Consider the following 14,371-nt stretch of genomic DNA (forward strand, 5'->3'; position numbering starts at 1 on the left):
CCTGGATAGTACCTCTATGTATCCTCTATGCATGCCCATCCTCCTGTTTGAACATATGAAAATATGGGCAAGAGATTGTTGCTTGGTCATGTGGTCATGCACTAGCATGGAGCTAATGGGGGTGTGCCCATGGACATTAAGTTAGATGGGAGTCTTTTATTTCACTATGCGTGACGGTAATTTCATACCACCCAATTTGTGCAATTTTTTTTTTTTCATAAGAAATAAAAATGTGCATTTTTAGATGGTCAATTGTGTATTTCTTTATTTTAAATGCAAATTAAAAATGCCATAAAAATTCTAAAGAAATATACAGTGTATGAAATTTCATAAAAAAATGCCTAAGATCGAAGGTTTTATCAAGGAGAAATGTTTCAGATCCTGAAAATGGAGAAGTTAAAAATTTTATACCTCAAATTGGTTGGAGTGTATTAACATATATTAGAGTCCCCACCAAATTTGGAACATTATGTATGTTTCCTATTTCAAGTTTAATTTCCATATTCTATTAGGAATCTAGATTACATGTAAATCCTCCTGTAGAGGTCGGTTAGGATTTGTGAGTTGGTATAAATATTTGATGTCTCAATTGCAATCCGTTAAGCAAACATAAATACAAAACATTTTTTTGGATGAATGAAAAATATATTAAAATAAAAGAAAAAAATACATAGTTTCAATGGCTAGCCAAGAGTTGGAGCCAATAAGATGCCAAACAAGAGAAAGGGGCTAAATCCTAAAAAGGTAACTCAAATTACAAGGAAGACAAACATTAACAAAAACAAAATACACCAAAACCCAGGGAGAGGAAATGAGTGGCAGGTTCTAATAATAACCTAGTTGCCTATTTCTGCAAGAATCAGGGAAAATAGCATAGTTGTAGAGAATTTTATTCACGATCTAAAAAGCAATGGTTTGACCAATCTTCTCAATTAGGGGTGTCAAGAGGTCGGGTTGGGCTGGTCTCAGTCGGGTCTAGTGATGATCGGCCAATTTCTAGGGCTGCATCGTGAACATCCGTTTAGTTGAACGAGCTTAGCTAGGGTAGCATGGTATGGCTGATAATCGGGCCGATCAGTCTTGGGCTCTAATCGGGCTGTCATAAACGGGCCTTAACCAGAATATAGACCTATTTAACTTTAAACGGACCCCCTTTAAAATTGGTCTCTTAAATGTGCTTGAAGAGGAATACTAATAAAATGGGCAAAGCCCATAGTTAAAATAGATTAAGCCAAAGATGGGCAAAACAGTTAAGTTACAAAGGTACTCAGCCTTTAACCCATGGAACACAAATCAATTAAACTACGCCTACAGAATCGAAGTACAACAAATTCAAATCAATTATATTATGCCTGAAAAAGATGAATGCTCAGAAAACAATCACCACCATCTCAACTGTACATATCACATAGCCTTAGCACTAAATACAAATAATATAAGAAAATAATAAAAAAATATAAGTAGTATTAAAAGGGTTGGGCTTAAAGGAGTCGGTTCAAGTCGAGCTTGTAAATGTATTAATCCGGTTAGGTGCCAATTGGGCTAGGAGGCTGCACCGTGTATCACTTGTTTATAAATGTTTCGATCGGACCGATCTGGGTTGGACCATAAATCTATTGAGCTCAATCAGATCTACCGGTGCAGGCCTGGAATTGGGACCATTATTCTCAATGGATTACGAAGAGAAAATCCATCTTGTTTTGTTCTTTTACCACCCAATCTGATGGATCGCTGGATTACAAAAGCACTAAAATTCACCCATTATTATGATGCAGGTAATTGTGATGAAATCCCCAATAGGGGACAGCACAAGCATTATTCTCCGTGATCCTAGTTTCAAAAAAAGTACAAAAGCATCAAACTTTTGCTTGCTTGGTGAGATCAAAGTGAATGCCTAATCAAGCTATCAACCCCCAATATCCACTTTTCCCACTCCGACATGTATCGAGCTTGGCAGATTTGAATTTCGCCCGATCCAATTGAATTGATTTTAAGTTGCGTGAAATCATGTTTGATAGTAGTGTAGCCTCAATGAAAGGCAAACAATTTAGTGTTTAATGTCCAGAAGAAACCAAAATATCAATCTTGTTTGATTTGTTTTATATAAAAATTATATTCTTTTTGGGAAAGGTTTGATATGCCATTGGTCTTCTCAGATTTGTGCCTATGCTCTTCTCATCCCAAACCTTCATTGGTTTAACCTCCTCGCTTTCATTCTTGTTTTAATGTTAGTCAATGGATGATAAATTATATTCTCTTTTAATATTTGAAAAGATTTTGGTGAATTATGGTCTTAACAACTAAGGAATTTTATGGTAGTGAAAAATGTAAAAAAATGGTCCAAACACCTAAAATTGTTCCTAAACTGAATACAAACTGTATCAAAACCTAATAGTGAACCGAATAAAGAATTGAGCCAAGTCTGTATAATTCTGATTTGGAAATTTGACTCTTATCCAGTTTTGGTTTTGATTTCCATATTTCCTATCTTAAACTGAATCAGAAAACCGAAACTGAACTGATTGACACCCTTATTCTGATTCATCTTTTACATATTGATAACTTGTATAAAATATGCTTCAGATTATGATATGAAGGGTATAGGCACACATGACATTATATATTAATGGACGCAGGTGAAATAGGAGACCTACACAGGTTGCTTTCTGATGCTTTCTGCCTAGTGGGGGGCCACGTTTAGTTCCATGCGTGTTATAAAGGAAAAAACTGAGTCCCAAACTGCTCAAACAAGTCTTGAATCCCATTCCAAGCGTGTGATAGAAATGAAGAAACGAAGGTCCTAAACTTCTACTTCTACTCTTCTTATTTTCAGACCTCTCTCTCTTTCTCTAGCTCTCTATAAAAAACCACTTTCTCAAGGCTCTCCCTGGGCAACTCCAACAACCAAGAACGCAGAGCCGTCCTTCGCATTACCGACATCTGCTTTCTCTCTCTCTCTCTCTCTCCCTCTCTCTGTTTGATTTGCTCTTTTCTTCAAGGTAATTCCCCTCAACTTATGTTAAATCTTCATGGAATGAGGTTTTGGGGTTATAAATTTGTCTATGAGGTATCATAGTTTTATCAATTATATTTCCTTTGGGAGTTTTTAGTGTTGGGTTTATATATGCAGTTGTTTCTTTACTTCTTTCCACAGAAGTCTCAGTGCTCTTACTTTGGGAATCCTGGAAATAATTAATGTTCACTGTGTGCTCTCTAATCTGGGACATGTTAGTACCTACGTTACTTCATTAACCTGAGTCCAGATCCTCTCCATCCAGCTGTACCCTCCAAACCCATCTCACACCATCATGGGGTGTGGGGAGAGAGTCAATTCTATGCAGCTATGTTCACCTAGAAGTACATGCAAGGATCTAACACTTGTCCCACTTTCAACAATTTAATTATAGGGTAAAGAAGGGAATATATGAAAGCAAAAGGAATAGGTGTTGAATTCTCACATGTACGTACAAAGGGTACATTCTCCCCCATGGATGGCGTGAGATGGGGTTGGAGGGTACAGTGGGATGGAAAGTATCAAAATTCCTTCAACCTACCATAGTGAAGCCGATTTGATATTAAAGCTGTCTAATACTAACTGCTTTTTATGTTCATGCTTGATTTTCCTTTTGCTTGAATGTCCATGCTTGATTACACTACTCATATATCAAGAATCCATTCTATAAAACTTAAGCTCTAAGATATCATTACCCAGTCACCATTTTCTAGTTTTGAAATGCTTGTCCTACATATGGTGTGCATGCAATTATATACTATTGGTTCTAAACTTGTTCTCGAGCTTTAGAGTGGTCGGAGCTTTCAAAGTCTGCTTTTATCTACTTTTTATAAAATCTGGAAAGCCAAGACCATAAATTCCCTCTTCTTTTTGTAGCATTGACTTTTCTCTGTTAATTTTTTTCCCTTTATGTTAAAACATGTTTCATTCGGAAGTGCCTTTTAGGAAGTTTCCTGGTGTGCAAAGGAAAATTTTAGTTACTCTCTTGTTATGTATTTTGTTTCGAGAAAGAATGTATTGTTAAACTATGATAATCCCAAACTTAACATTTTTTCTTTTTTTTTGGGTAAATCTTTGACGTTCTTAGCTAGAATAGAAATAGTTACTAGAACACTTTCAGATATTTCGCAAATAGTATTTTTGAACTTCTTACGTTAGAATTTTTTTTTTTTGCTAAAAGATGATCTTTATAAAAAAGAGAAGGAAAGATACATCAACAAGAAAAACCAATGAAAAAGGCAAGGCAGAAAAACCCCTAGCGCCACTAGCAATCTCCACCTTCGGCATGGCCATCAGCAGAAAGAGCTAGAGAAAGCCCTACGGGAATCTAAAACGATGCCTACCCTGAATATCATTATGTAAGAACTCTGCTATATGTCTGGGGAAAGACACCGAGAATACAGAGTTTCCAGATTTGGAAGCCTGTTTTGCCAAGTAGTCCGCTATCGGGTTTGCTTCGCGAAAGCAATGGGAGATCTTCCATGGGATCGATTCCAGGAACGGAAGAAGAGACAATCATTTTTGGAGAGTGAACCATGGAATATGGTTACACTGAATCGCAGTGACCACCACAGCCGAGTCAGACTCTATCCAAAGACGCCTTGCATCCAGCGCCTTTGCCATCAAAATGCCCTCCATAACAGCCTCAAACTCAGCATTATAAATCTGTTTAATGCCCAGAAAAATACTAAAAGAATCACGAACCTGGCCATCATGGTCGCGAGCTACTCCTCCAGCCCCTGCTCTTCCCGGGTTTCCTAGAGCGCTACCATCGACATTAATCTTAAGCGAATTCAGATGAGGCTCACACCAGTCTACTTCCAGAGGAGGGAGATGCCTGGACGGAGCTGCAGATAAACCCAATCTCCTACAACACATAACATCAGTCGGGGATTTCACCTCGCCCTTCACCTTCCCCATGCAAAGACAGAGCTCTTGTCGACTAAAGTCAAATATCTGCTTATCATTCTTGGCACTGTTATCGTGACACCTTCTGTTTCTTTCCCACCAAATATTTGCTGCTATAATAGAAAAACCCATCATCCAAGGTGTTTGAGATTTACTACTCTTCCCTTCGTTTTCCACCAACTAATCAGATTATTAATCGACTGATGCATTTTCCATCTCACATCAAAGCAGTTCAGTAAAAGATTTCCAGACAGAAGTCGCGAAGGAGCAGCTGAGGAAAATATGATCAATACTATCCTCGCCTTGGTTGCAGAGGGCACACCTTGAAGCAAGGTAAATCCCCTTATTTCTAATTTGTTCGTCTGTTGGCAGTCTACCATGTGCAAGGAGCCAGCCTAGAGTGGAGAACCTAGGCGGCAGACCTTTCCTCCAAACCAGAGTGCTCCATGGAGTCTTGTTAGCCTTCCTTCTGATGCCCTCCCAAGCTGAGGCTGTAGAAAAATTACCCAAAGTTGACAAGGACCAGCAGCATGTGTCATCTAATTTGCATGAAGGAATTTTAATTTGCTTAATTTTTTCAAAAATTCTTCTCAACTACGGCGATCTCACCTCAGGGAGTGCCCATTCTCCACCACAAATAAATTCTCACCTTAGCTGTAAATGTAAGAGTTGTCAGGTCGAAACTCTCTACCTCCTTCAGAACAGATTTAGGTCCCCACCATTTATCTTTCCAGAAATTTGTAAGATTACCATTACCAATAATCCATCTTTCATTTTCTTCCACAAACCTCCAAACTTTTTTCACCCCCAAGGCAATAGAGGAAGAAACTCCTTTCTTGAGCTTACCATCTTTTTTAACAAAGCAGGCTTTAAGGAAGGAGCTGGAGGTTGTCCTCTCATGCTTGACCCTCCATGCAAGCTTGCACAACATAGCTTTATTGATATCTCGGAGTGTCCTGATACCTAAACCGCCTTCCTCTTTAGGCATGCAAAGGGAGTCCCATTTAACAGTAATTTTCCTGGACGTTTCAGTCTCCCCCGTCCAAATGAAGTTTCTCATCCATCGTTCCATTATAGATAAAAGGGAAGAAGGCCACCAATAAATAGCAAAACTATGGTTAGGGATACCAGCAATGACTGATCTGACCAACTCCGTTCTACCCGCCAAAGGCAAGAGCTTTCCTTTCCAACCCGCAAGACGGCCTTTCACCTTGTCCATCACTGGAAGCAGAGCCTCTTTCTTGACTCTACCCTTAAATATTTCAACTCCTAAGTAGCGAGTTGGGAAAGTGCATATCTGAATTCCAAGGGTATCAGCAATTGTCTGCTTGCGAGCAGGAGCTATCTTTCCTAGGAAAAGCTTACTTTTCTCAAAACTGATGCATTGACCTGAAAAGTCCTGATACTTCATCAAAAAAGATTTCAGAGCATTTACATATCTCAATGAGGCGTTGGTGAAGATGAATATATCATCTGCGAATAAAATGTGTCCAGGAGTAGTAACGCCTCTTGGGCCACTGATTGTTTTGAGACTCTTGCTCTGAACCAGGTTTGACAACCCTCTAGACAGAACTTCTTCTGCTATGATAAACAGCATGGGGGATATAGGATCACCTTGTCTCAGGCCACGCTCCACCCCGAAGAAGCCCTGAGGACCTCCGTTCACCAGAATAGAAATTTTGGTCGAAAGCAGGAGTTGGTGTAGCCAATTAATCCATTTATTGGAGAAGCCAAATTTACTCAACACCTGAAAAATAAAAGACCAGGAAATAGTGTCATAAGCTTTCCTTATATTAATTTTAAGACCAAGGCCCCCACCTTTGGTTGTAGAGAACATTAAATTTGCAAGCTCAGAGGCCACAACTATATTGTCGTGGATCATCTTCCCCTTCTGAAAGGCACTCTGCTCTTCTGAGATCAGACGAGGGAGGAGAGTCTCAAGTCGCATTGCCATGACTTTGGATATGATTTTGCAGAAAAAGTTACCCATACAAAGGGGCCGAAATTTCTCAAGAGTATTTGCACCATCCACCTTTGGAATCAAAACCAGAAAATTATTGTTTATCCCATTTGGCATGGACCCAATGCTGAAAAACTGTTTCACAGCATTGTAGACCTCCACTTCCACCATATCCCAGCATTTGAGAAAGAATGCACCAGAGAAACCATCTGGGCCCGGTGAGCTGTCCGGGTCGAGCTCCCAAACTGCCCTCCTTATTTCCTCATTCCCAGGAAGAGAGTCCATCTTATAGCAGTCCATCTGATTAAGAATTTTTGGAATATTATCCAATAAATCCTCATGATTCACTGTGGTGGAGGCTCTATGGAACCTCTCGTAAAAGTCCACAATATATTCCCCTATCTGATTATACCCCTCCACAATGATCCCATCTTGTTTCTTGAGAGCTCTGATTGAGTTTTTGTTTCTTCTCATTTTGACTGAAAGGTGAAAAAATTTTGAGTTCTTGTCACCATCTTTCAACCACCTGATTCTCGCCTTTTCTGCCCAAATTTTTTCATGGTTTTCCAAGGCTTTCACCAATCCCGTTTTCGCATCAGGTTCCATAGCAAATAGATGATCATTCATCCCTTCACTTGCAATCTGGTCATGACTCAGGTTCAGAGTCTTCTTCGCACGCTCTAGGTCTTCATCAAAGTTGGGAAAGGCAGATCTCGCCCAAGATTTTAAGTCCCTCTTCAGCCGCTTCAATTTAGAAGTGAGAACAAGGATAGGCGGTCCAGGGACCCATTCAGACCAGGACAAAGCCACAATTCTGACGAAGTCTTCATGTTCCATCCAAAATTGGTGAAAGCGAAAAGGGCAATTTGAGGGGTGCTGGCTGGCATCAGAGACCATCAAAATCGGCCCATGATTAGAAGCAATTCTTGGCAGCACTAGTTGCGAGGAGTCTTGAAAAACAGTTAACCACTTCCCATTGCAGAAGCTTCTATCGAGCACAGCCGAAACATTACCAGCTTTCCTATTATTACTCCAGGTAAATTTTCTTCCACTTGAAGGCAGCTGAGCCATGGAACAAGAGTCTATTATAGCATTAAATTCTGCAGCAGAGCCCAAGCTAAAATTACCTGGTCCCTTCTTTTCATGCGAATGGAGATAAGCATTAAAATCACCTACCATGGCCCAAGGGGTTGTGGTGTGAGGAGTATCCGCTACCAAGTCCAACCAAAGAGCTCTTCTCTCTGCTCGAAAACTGCTAGCATGGACAAAAGAGACTTAAATTTGGGAAAGGTCCCAAGTCAGGGATACCGAAATATGCTGGGATGACTCCGAAATCACCATAGGGCAGGCTATATTTCTTTTCCACATAATCCATAAATTTGAAATTCTACCCATTCTATTATTATAAATAAAGTTGGAGTGAAATCCCAATTTATTAAAATACAGATTTGGAAAACTACTTACTGGAATCATTGGTTCAGCAATACAAAGGAGATCAGGGTTCTTCTTCTTTATTAATTCTCTTAAGGCGCGCTTTCTGGCTACCTTCTTCATTCCTCTTATGTTCCAAAAGAGAATCTTCATAAATCAATTCCTGGGAATAGCCTGACGATCAGACCTCAAGGCCTGCCCCGTCGCAGCAGTAGATTTTCCTTTCCTTTTAGTCTCGCCATCTGCTCTTGTAATAGCATGATCAAGCTCTTCTACTTCATGGTGAGTAATAATAATTCTGCCTGCCTCAAGGGCAGCTGGAGACATTTCAGAGATCACATGTTTTGTCTCCCCCCCAATCCTACCCGCGACCGCCTCTCCCTCCTCTTACCTGATTGTGACCTCCGCAACCACCAGCATATACCACTTTTTTTTTGCGAGGTCGAAGAGTTCTAGAAGCAATGCCGCCTTCGACTTTGTTGAGTACAGCAGCCGAAATAGTCTCTCCCTTCTTTGCATCGTCGCTGCCATTCCCAGAGGTCATCGACTCCTTCTCAGATGAGTAGAGTTCCGATTCCTCTGGATCTGAATCGGATCCATAACCACTGCCCAGTGGGTTATCCACCGTGTTTGGGTCCTGGGTAGATCTCTCAAGGGTATTTGGAGCAGGAATATAAATTTCCAAGTTACCTTCTGTCAAATCGTCCATTGGAAGTCTTACTATATTTTCTGTATCTTCCACGTCTGGAATAATTCCTCTACAAGGGGAAGTTACCATAGGGAGAAGAGATCTATGATCTCCTACCAACTGAGAAGATTTTGCAGGGATTTCCTCTGATCTGGGCGCACCACCCTCCTCCTCCGTTACCTGAAAATTTCCCGCTGGACGTCGGTCTTCCTCAGCCGGCTGCCGCTCAGTGTTCCTCTTAGATCGACACTGCTCAGCAAGATGCCCCAGTTTCTTACAGGATGTACATCTTTCAATGCCATCCTCATAGAGAATTCTTTGTTTGAACCAGAATAAAACATCCTTACCCGGCTGTTTTCTTTCAACCTGAATTTCCTCCACTCTGGTTCTGCTCAACGGCACTTCCACCAGCACCCTAGCGTAATTCCCCATGCTACCCTGTAGCGTTCTGCGATCAACCTCTACAGGGCGCCCTGAGGCTTTGCCCATGGAGAGTAAGATTTTCTCATGCCAATACTCCATAGGAAGCTCTGGGTATCGAATCCAGACCAGTTTGGTCTGAACTGGATCTTCATGAATACTGAACTCCGGTCGCCAGTGTTGGAAACGCATAATCTGTCCCTTAACTTTGACGGAACCCCTTTTCCACATAGAAGCCATATCGCCTTCCACTTCAAAGCGAAGAAGGATAAAACCTTTTCCCAAAGGTGCAAGAGTCACCCTGCCCTTCAAGTTCTAGACTTTCTTTGCTTCCGCCCTTACTTCATCCATCGAGACAAAGCAAAAATTTACTCGGCCAATCAGTGCATGTGAGAAAGAATGTAATTTCTCTTCATTCGCCTCCTGAGGGATCATAATTTTTGTGAGATTTCCAGCGCGAATCGGATCTGGGAGATCATCAATATTTGGCATAGACCTCATCGCCATTGCTGCGTAGGACTATTTTCTCCCAGCGGTCGTCTCTTCCCTTGGATGAGACATTTCAGCCGAACCAGGTATACCAGTAGCGACTGGCAGAGGCACAGTGCTAATCACCAGGCCCCAGAAGTCTGTAATCCTCCGCTGTTTTCCTCTATCGGGGGGACGGGCAGCAAAAATCCCCCCATCCTTCTCAGAGCTTCTCTCTCCTGAGTCCATTTTATTTCCAATTACGCGTTTTGATGTTTGTTTCCCATAAATAGGGGAAAAAATGGCAAACAGCCAGCATTGCCATTTAAATGAGTTTAAAACATGATTATCTGTTTTTGTTTTTTGTTTTTTTGTTTTTTTGTTTTTTTGTTTTAAGGCTTTAGACTTGTTGAATACTACTTAATTGATCATACTTCTCTCTCTCTCTCATGAAGAAAATATTCATTGACTTTGGTCTTGAACCACCAGCAAGTGGAGATCCAAAATCTGTTATGAGGTTTCTTTAACGACTTATTTTTAGGTCTTTGAGGTACCATCCTTTTCGAGAGTAAAATCCCTTTGCAGTTATTAACCTGATTTCCAGCCCTCAAAGTGCTTCGATCTCCATCCTTTCAAGTTTCAGCCACTGTGTCCACTATCCAACACACTTGTCTTATAAAGAGTCACACCCAGATCTCTAGTAGTTCCTCGCCTACAATGAAGGCATTGGACCAGATCTGCAATGAAAGGAATCTCATTAATCTCATAGATGGCACTTTTGGAGAAATTGGTCTTTTAAGACCAAAAGCTATCTCAAACCATCTTAAAGTAAATCTGAGATATGACCAACAAATGGCAAGTGGGTGTTGGCCAGACTGCCACTAGGAATCATAGACCTATTTATTAGATTTTGTTCAGCTGCTTTCTTAATTAGTCTTCACCAAGTTTAAATAACCAAGTGTTTTGTCATATCTTAGATGGATACTCCCCAGCCAGTTGATGATATCCAGCTTGTTAAGCCCCAGTACTCAACAGGGACATGAAACACAAATCTGAGTTGCTTCTCTAACATGTTACGTGAATTGCATGGTAAAATACGATAGTTAATGGGCAAGATTAAGATATAAGATGATTGACCAACTGAAAAAAAAAAGGGAAGGGAGTAAGAGATAAGATCTTGGACTCTGAAATTACTAACATTTTAAGATGAAAATATTATATTTGTTACTTATGAAATAAAATCAGCTTCCACAATTCCTAGTCTGGTCATTTCATGTATCATATTTGTTAGAGCAAACACCAAGAAATACGAAATATAAAGAGAAAATAGATCCACACGACACAGATTTAACGAGGTTCACACACCAGGGTGATGTGCTACGTCATCGGGCGAAGAAGAAAATGTTTCACTATGTAGAAGAGAGATTACACCCAAGCAGCGGCGAGAAAACTCGCCCTGAAACCCTAGCTCTAAAAAACCCCCAAAATACAATGACCTTTCTCAACAAGACAACAGTACATTATATACTTCAAGTCACGGGTCGACCCATCGGGTCGCGGTCGAACCATCCCCTCTGCTTTCATCACAAATCTCAGAAAACTTCCCATTCGGGTCGCCACCAAAATATGTCGAGTCGGGTCAATCTTCAAAATGGGTCAGAATTCAAGGCAAACTTAACAATATTCCATGTTGTGTGTGACTTGGATCCATGGTTTTAGATATAGGTCAAGTGTTCCTATTAGGCATCAGTTTACACTTGGTCTTTGCAGTCTCTTCCTGCAGGTAAATCTCTAATTGGCTGTAAATGGTCACAAAATCAAGCTTAAGGCTGATGGCAGTGTCGAGTGTTACAAGGCCCGTCTCATTAATAAGAGTTACATTCAACAAGAGGGTCTCGATTACACTAACACTTTTGCACCTCTTGCTAAGCTTGTTACTATCTTAGCCTTCTTGCCATCACGACTATTCTTGGTTGGCGTTTGCATCAACTCAATATCAATAATGCATTTTTACATGGTGACGTCCATGAGGACGTCTACATGCGCCTTCCATCAAGGTTTTCCAAACAGGGGGAGACTTGATTTTGTAGCTGAACAAGTCCCTTTACAGCCTGAAGCAAGCCTCCAGGAATTGGTTTGCCACCTTGACCTGCTCTCTTAGTGATGTTGGTTATCACCAATCCAAGGCCAACTATTCTCTCTTCATCAAATCCACTACATCTAGCTATATATACAGTTGTACTAATTTATGTGGGCAATATCATCGTTGTCGACAATGAAAAACTGGCACTTCAAGGGCTGATCTCATTTCTTCAACACCATTTTCACCTCAAGGGTTTAGTGATCCTGAAATATTTCTTTGGCCTTGAGGTTGCATGCAGCTCTAAGGATGGGAGTCACTGTTCATCTCCACTCCAAGTCGTTAGGATTTACTTTCTTAGGCATTCGAGATGAACAATGACTCTCCCACCCTCTATCTTTTAGTCTTTCACCTTTTTAACAAGTTGGTCCCAATTATCAGACTCTCTCACCCCCAATTCTCCTCTAACAAACGGGACATAAAAGTCTTATTCGTGGTTAAAGAACCTTATAAGAAAAAAAAAAAAAAAATAAAAAAAAAAAAAAAAAAAAAAAGAAAGAAAGAAAAATAGGGGAAAACCTCTATTGACATTACTTAAGCCACAAGTTTCATTTAACGCTTCACTTTTCCATGACAAAAGTTTATCTACATTATGTGATGGAAACGATAGTGTCAGAATGACCAAATCTGCAATGATGGGAATCTATAATGTAGGGAATTTATATGCTGGTGTGTTGCGTCTCATTTCCCTTTTTTTAAACTTAAAAGAAAAAAATATCATATTTGAAACATTTTATCCAATTTTTTATTAAATCAATGTACCATTTCCATTTAATTGGGATAAAAGTATTATTGTTGATGAAACATTCTACCAAAAAAGAAAAGAAAAAAGAAGAAGATATATATGAAACAAAATCCCAATCCAAAGTAAAATCCAATAAACTCATATCGGTTTCGATTTGAATTTCATTTTCCATCAATTCTATTCCGTTTCATCAGTTCAGGCTAAATTTTGGCATCCTTAGATATATCTATACATTTTTTTTTCCTGATAAAATATATATATCTATAGTCTATATAACATACTACATATTAGGATATTTTTTCTATTACATATGGGAAGCACATTAGTTGGCCAAGGTATAGTTGAAATATCTCATCCTTTTGTGTGATTTTCACTGTGCATATTAGGGGTGTCAAAAAAGCCCAGTCAACCCGAACCAGCCCTAATCCGCCCTGAGCCCAAATAGGGCTTAGGTTGAGATTTTCAGGGCCGAGGTAGGGTTGGGTTGGACCGGGGTTGAGGTCTAAACCCAACCCAACCCAACCCAACCCAACCATGTTTATTAAGTATATAATCATATAAATATGCTTATAATTATTAATGGATACTTAAAGAAAAAAGGTCTTTTATTTTCCATAATCTAAAACTTTGGCCTTTGACCTTTGCAATGCATCAAAATCAAGTAATCAAGTAACCGATAGTATTTAGTTGGATTAGATTGGATTATATAATCCAATCAGGGTTCATCAGGTCTGAGTTGGATTGGATTAAAATTAATTGGGTTGGGCTTGTGCTGAGATATTTCGGTCCGACCTAGGATTAGGATGGACTTGAGTTGAGTTGAGAGACCTTAAGATTGAAAACCCAGTCCGGCCATTGACACCCCTAGTGCGTAGATTCGTTTCCCATTTCCTAATAATTAATGGGAATAACGTACGGCTTAACAAAAGCTTTGCCTTGCTTTTCTTTTGGTATGGAGCTTTTCCTTGCTTTTTACACCACTAATCTATTGACTGATTGGGCTGATTCGGTTGATGTTCTTTTCAGAACGCGCTTCGAGGGAATGAGGGGATGCATCTTCTCAGTTTTTTTGTACAGGGTTTTACCTTTCCACCCAAAACCCTGTCTTCTTGCTTCTCCCCCACCATCCACTCCCTCACTTTACTGTAAGAGCCACCGCAAAATCCTCCTCTGATCGCTTCAAATCCTCTCTCTTCCTCCGGTAAAACCATAAATTCCTGTGAAAAACCCACCCCTCACCCCTCCTGTTGCTTCTCCCCACTCAGTCTCTTTCAGCACGAACCCTCTTTGTCTCTTCTTCCTATTTCCCTTACTCATCTCCTGCTCTCTCCTCTCACTAGTCTGCAAACAAGTTGGTTGGGGATTTCGGTTCCAGGTGCTCGAACACTGAAGACACGAACAGTAAAGGTTCGATTATATCTCTCTTCTTTGTTTACCTATCTCTGTTGTTGATCTAGTGGTTGTGTTGAATTGTGCTTCCATGCTGATGGAAATTTTATTTTATTTATTTATTTATTTTTAAGACCAATTATGTTACAGAGGAAAAAAATATTATATATATATATATATAGAAAATATGGGTAACCTAAAAAAAAAAA

At 40.0% G+C, this 14,371-nt stretch overlaps 1 protein-coding gene across 1 annotated transcript in view; it reads left to right on the top strand.

The window, feature by feature from the left end:
• Nucleotides 1–2,895: 2,895 nt before the first annotated feature.
• LOC122059846 overlaps nt 2,896–14,371 on the top strand; it is a 41,028-nt gene continuing 29,552 nt past the window's right edge. Inside the window, exon 1 of the mRNA XM_042622890.1 lies at nt 2,896–2,999. The gene's annotated coding sequence lies outside the window, so the exon portion shown is untranslated. The remainder of the gene's footprint in view (nt 3,000–14,371) is intronic.

This window comes from Macadamia integrifolia, chromosome 13, assembly GCF_013358625.1.
Source record: "Macadamia integrifolia cultivar HAES 741 chromosome 13, SCU_Mint_v3, whole genome shotgun sequence".
NCBI classification, from domain to species: Eukaryota; Viridiplantae; Streptophyta; class Magnoliopsida; order Proteales; family Proteaceae; genus Macadamia; species Macadamia integrifolia.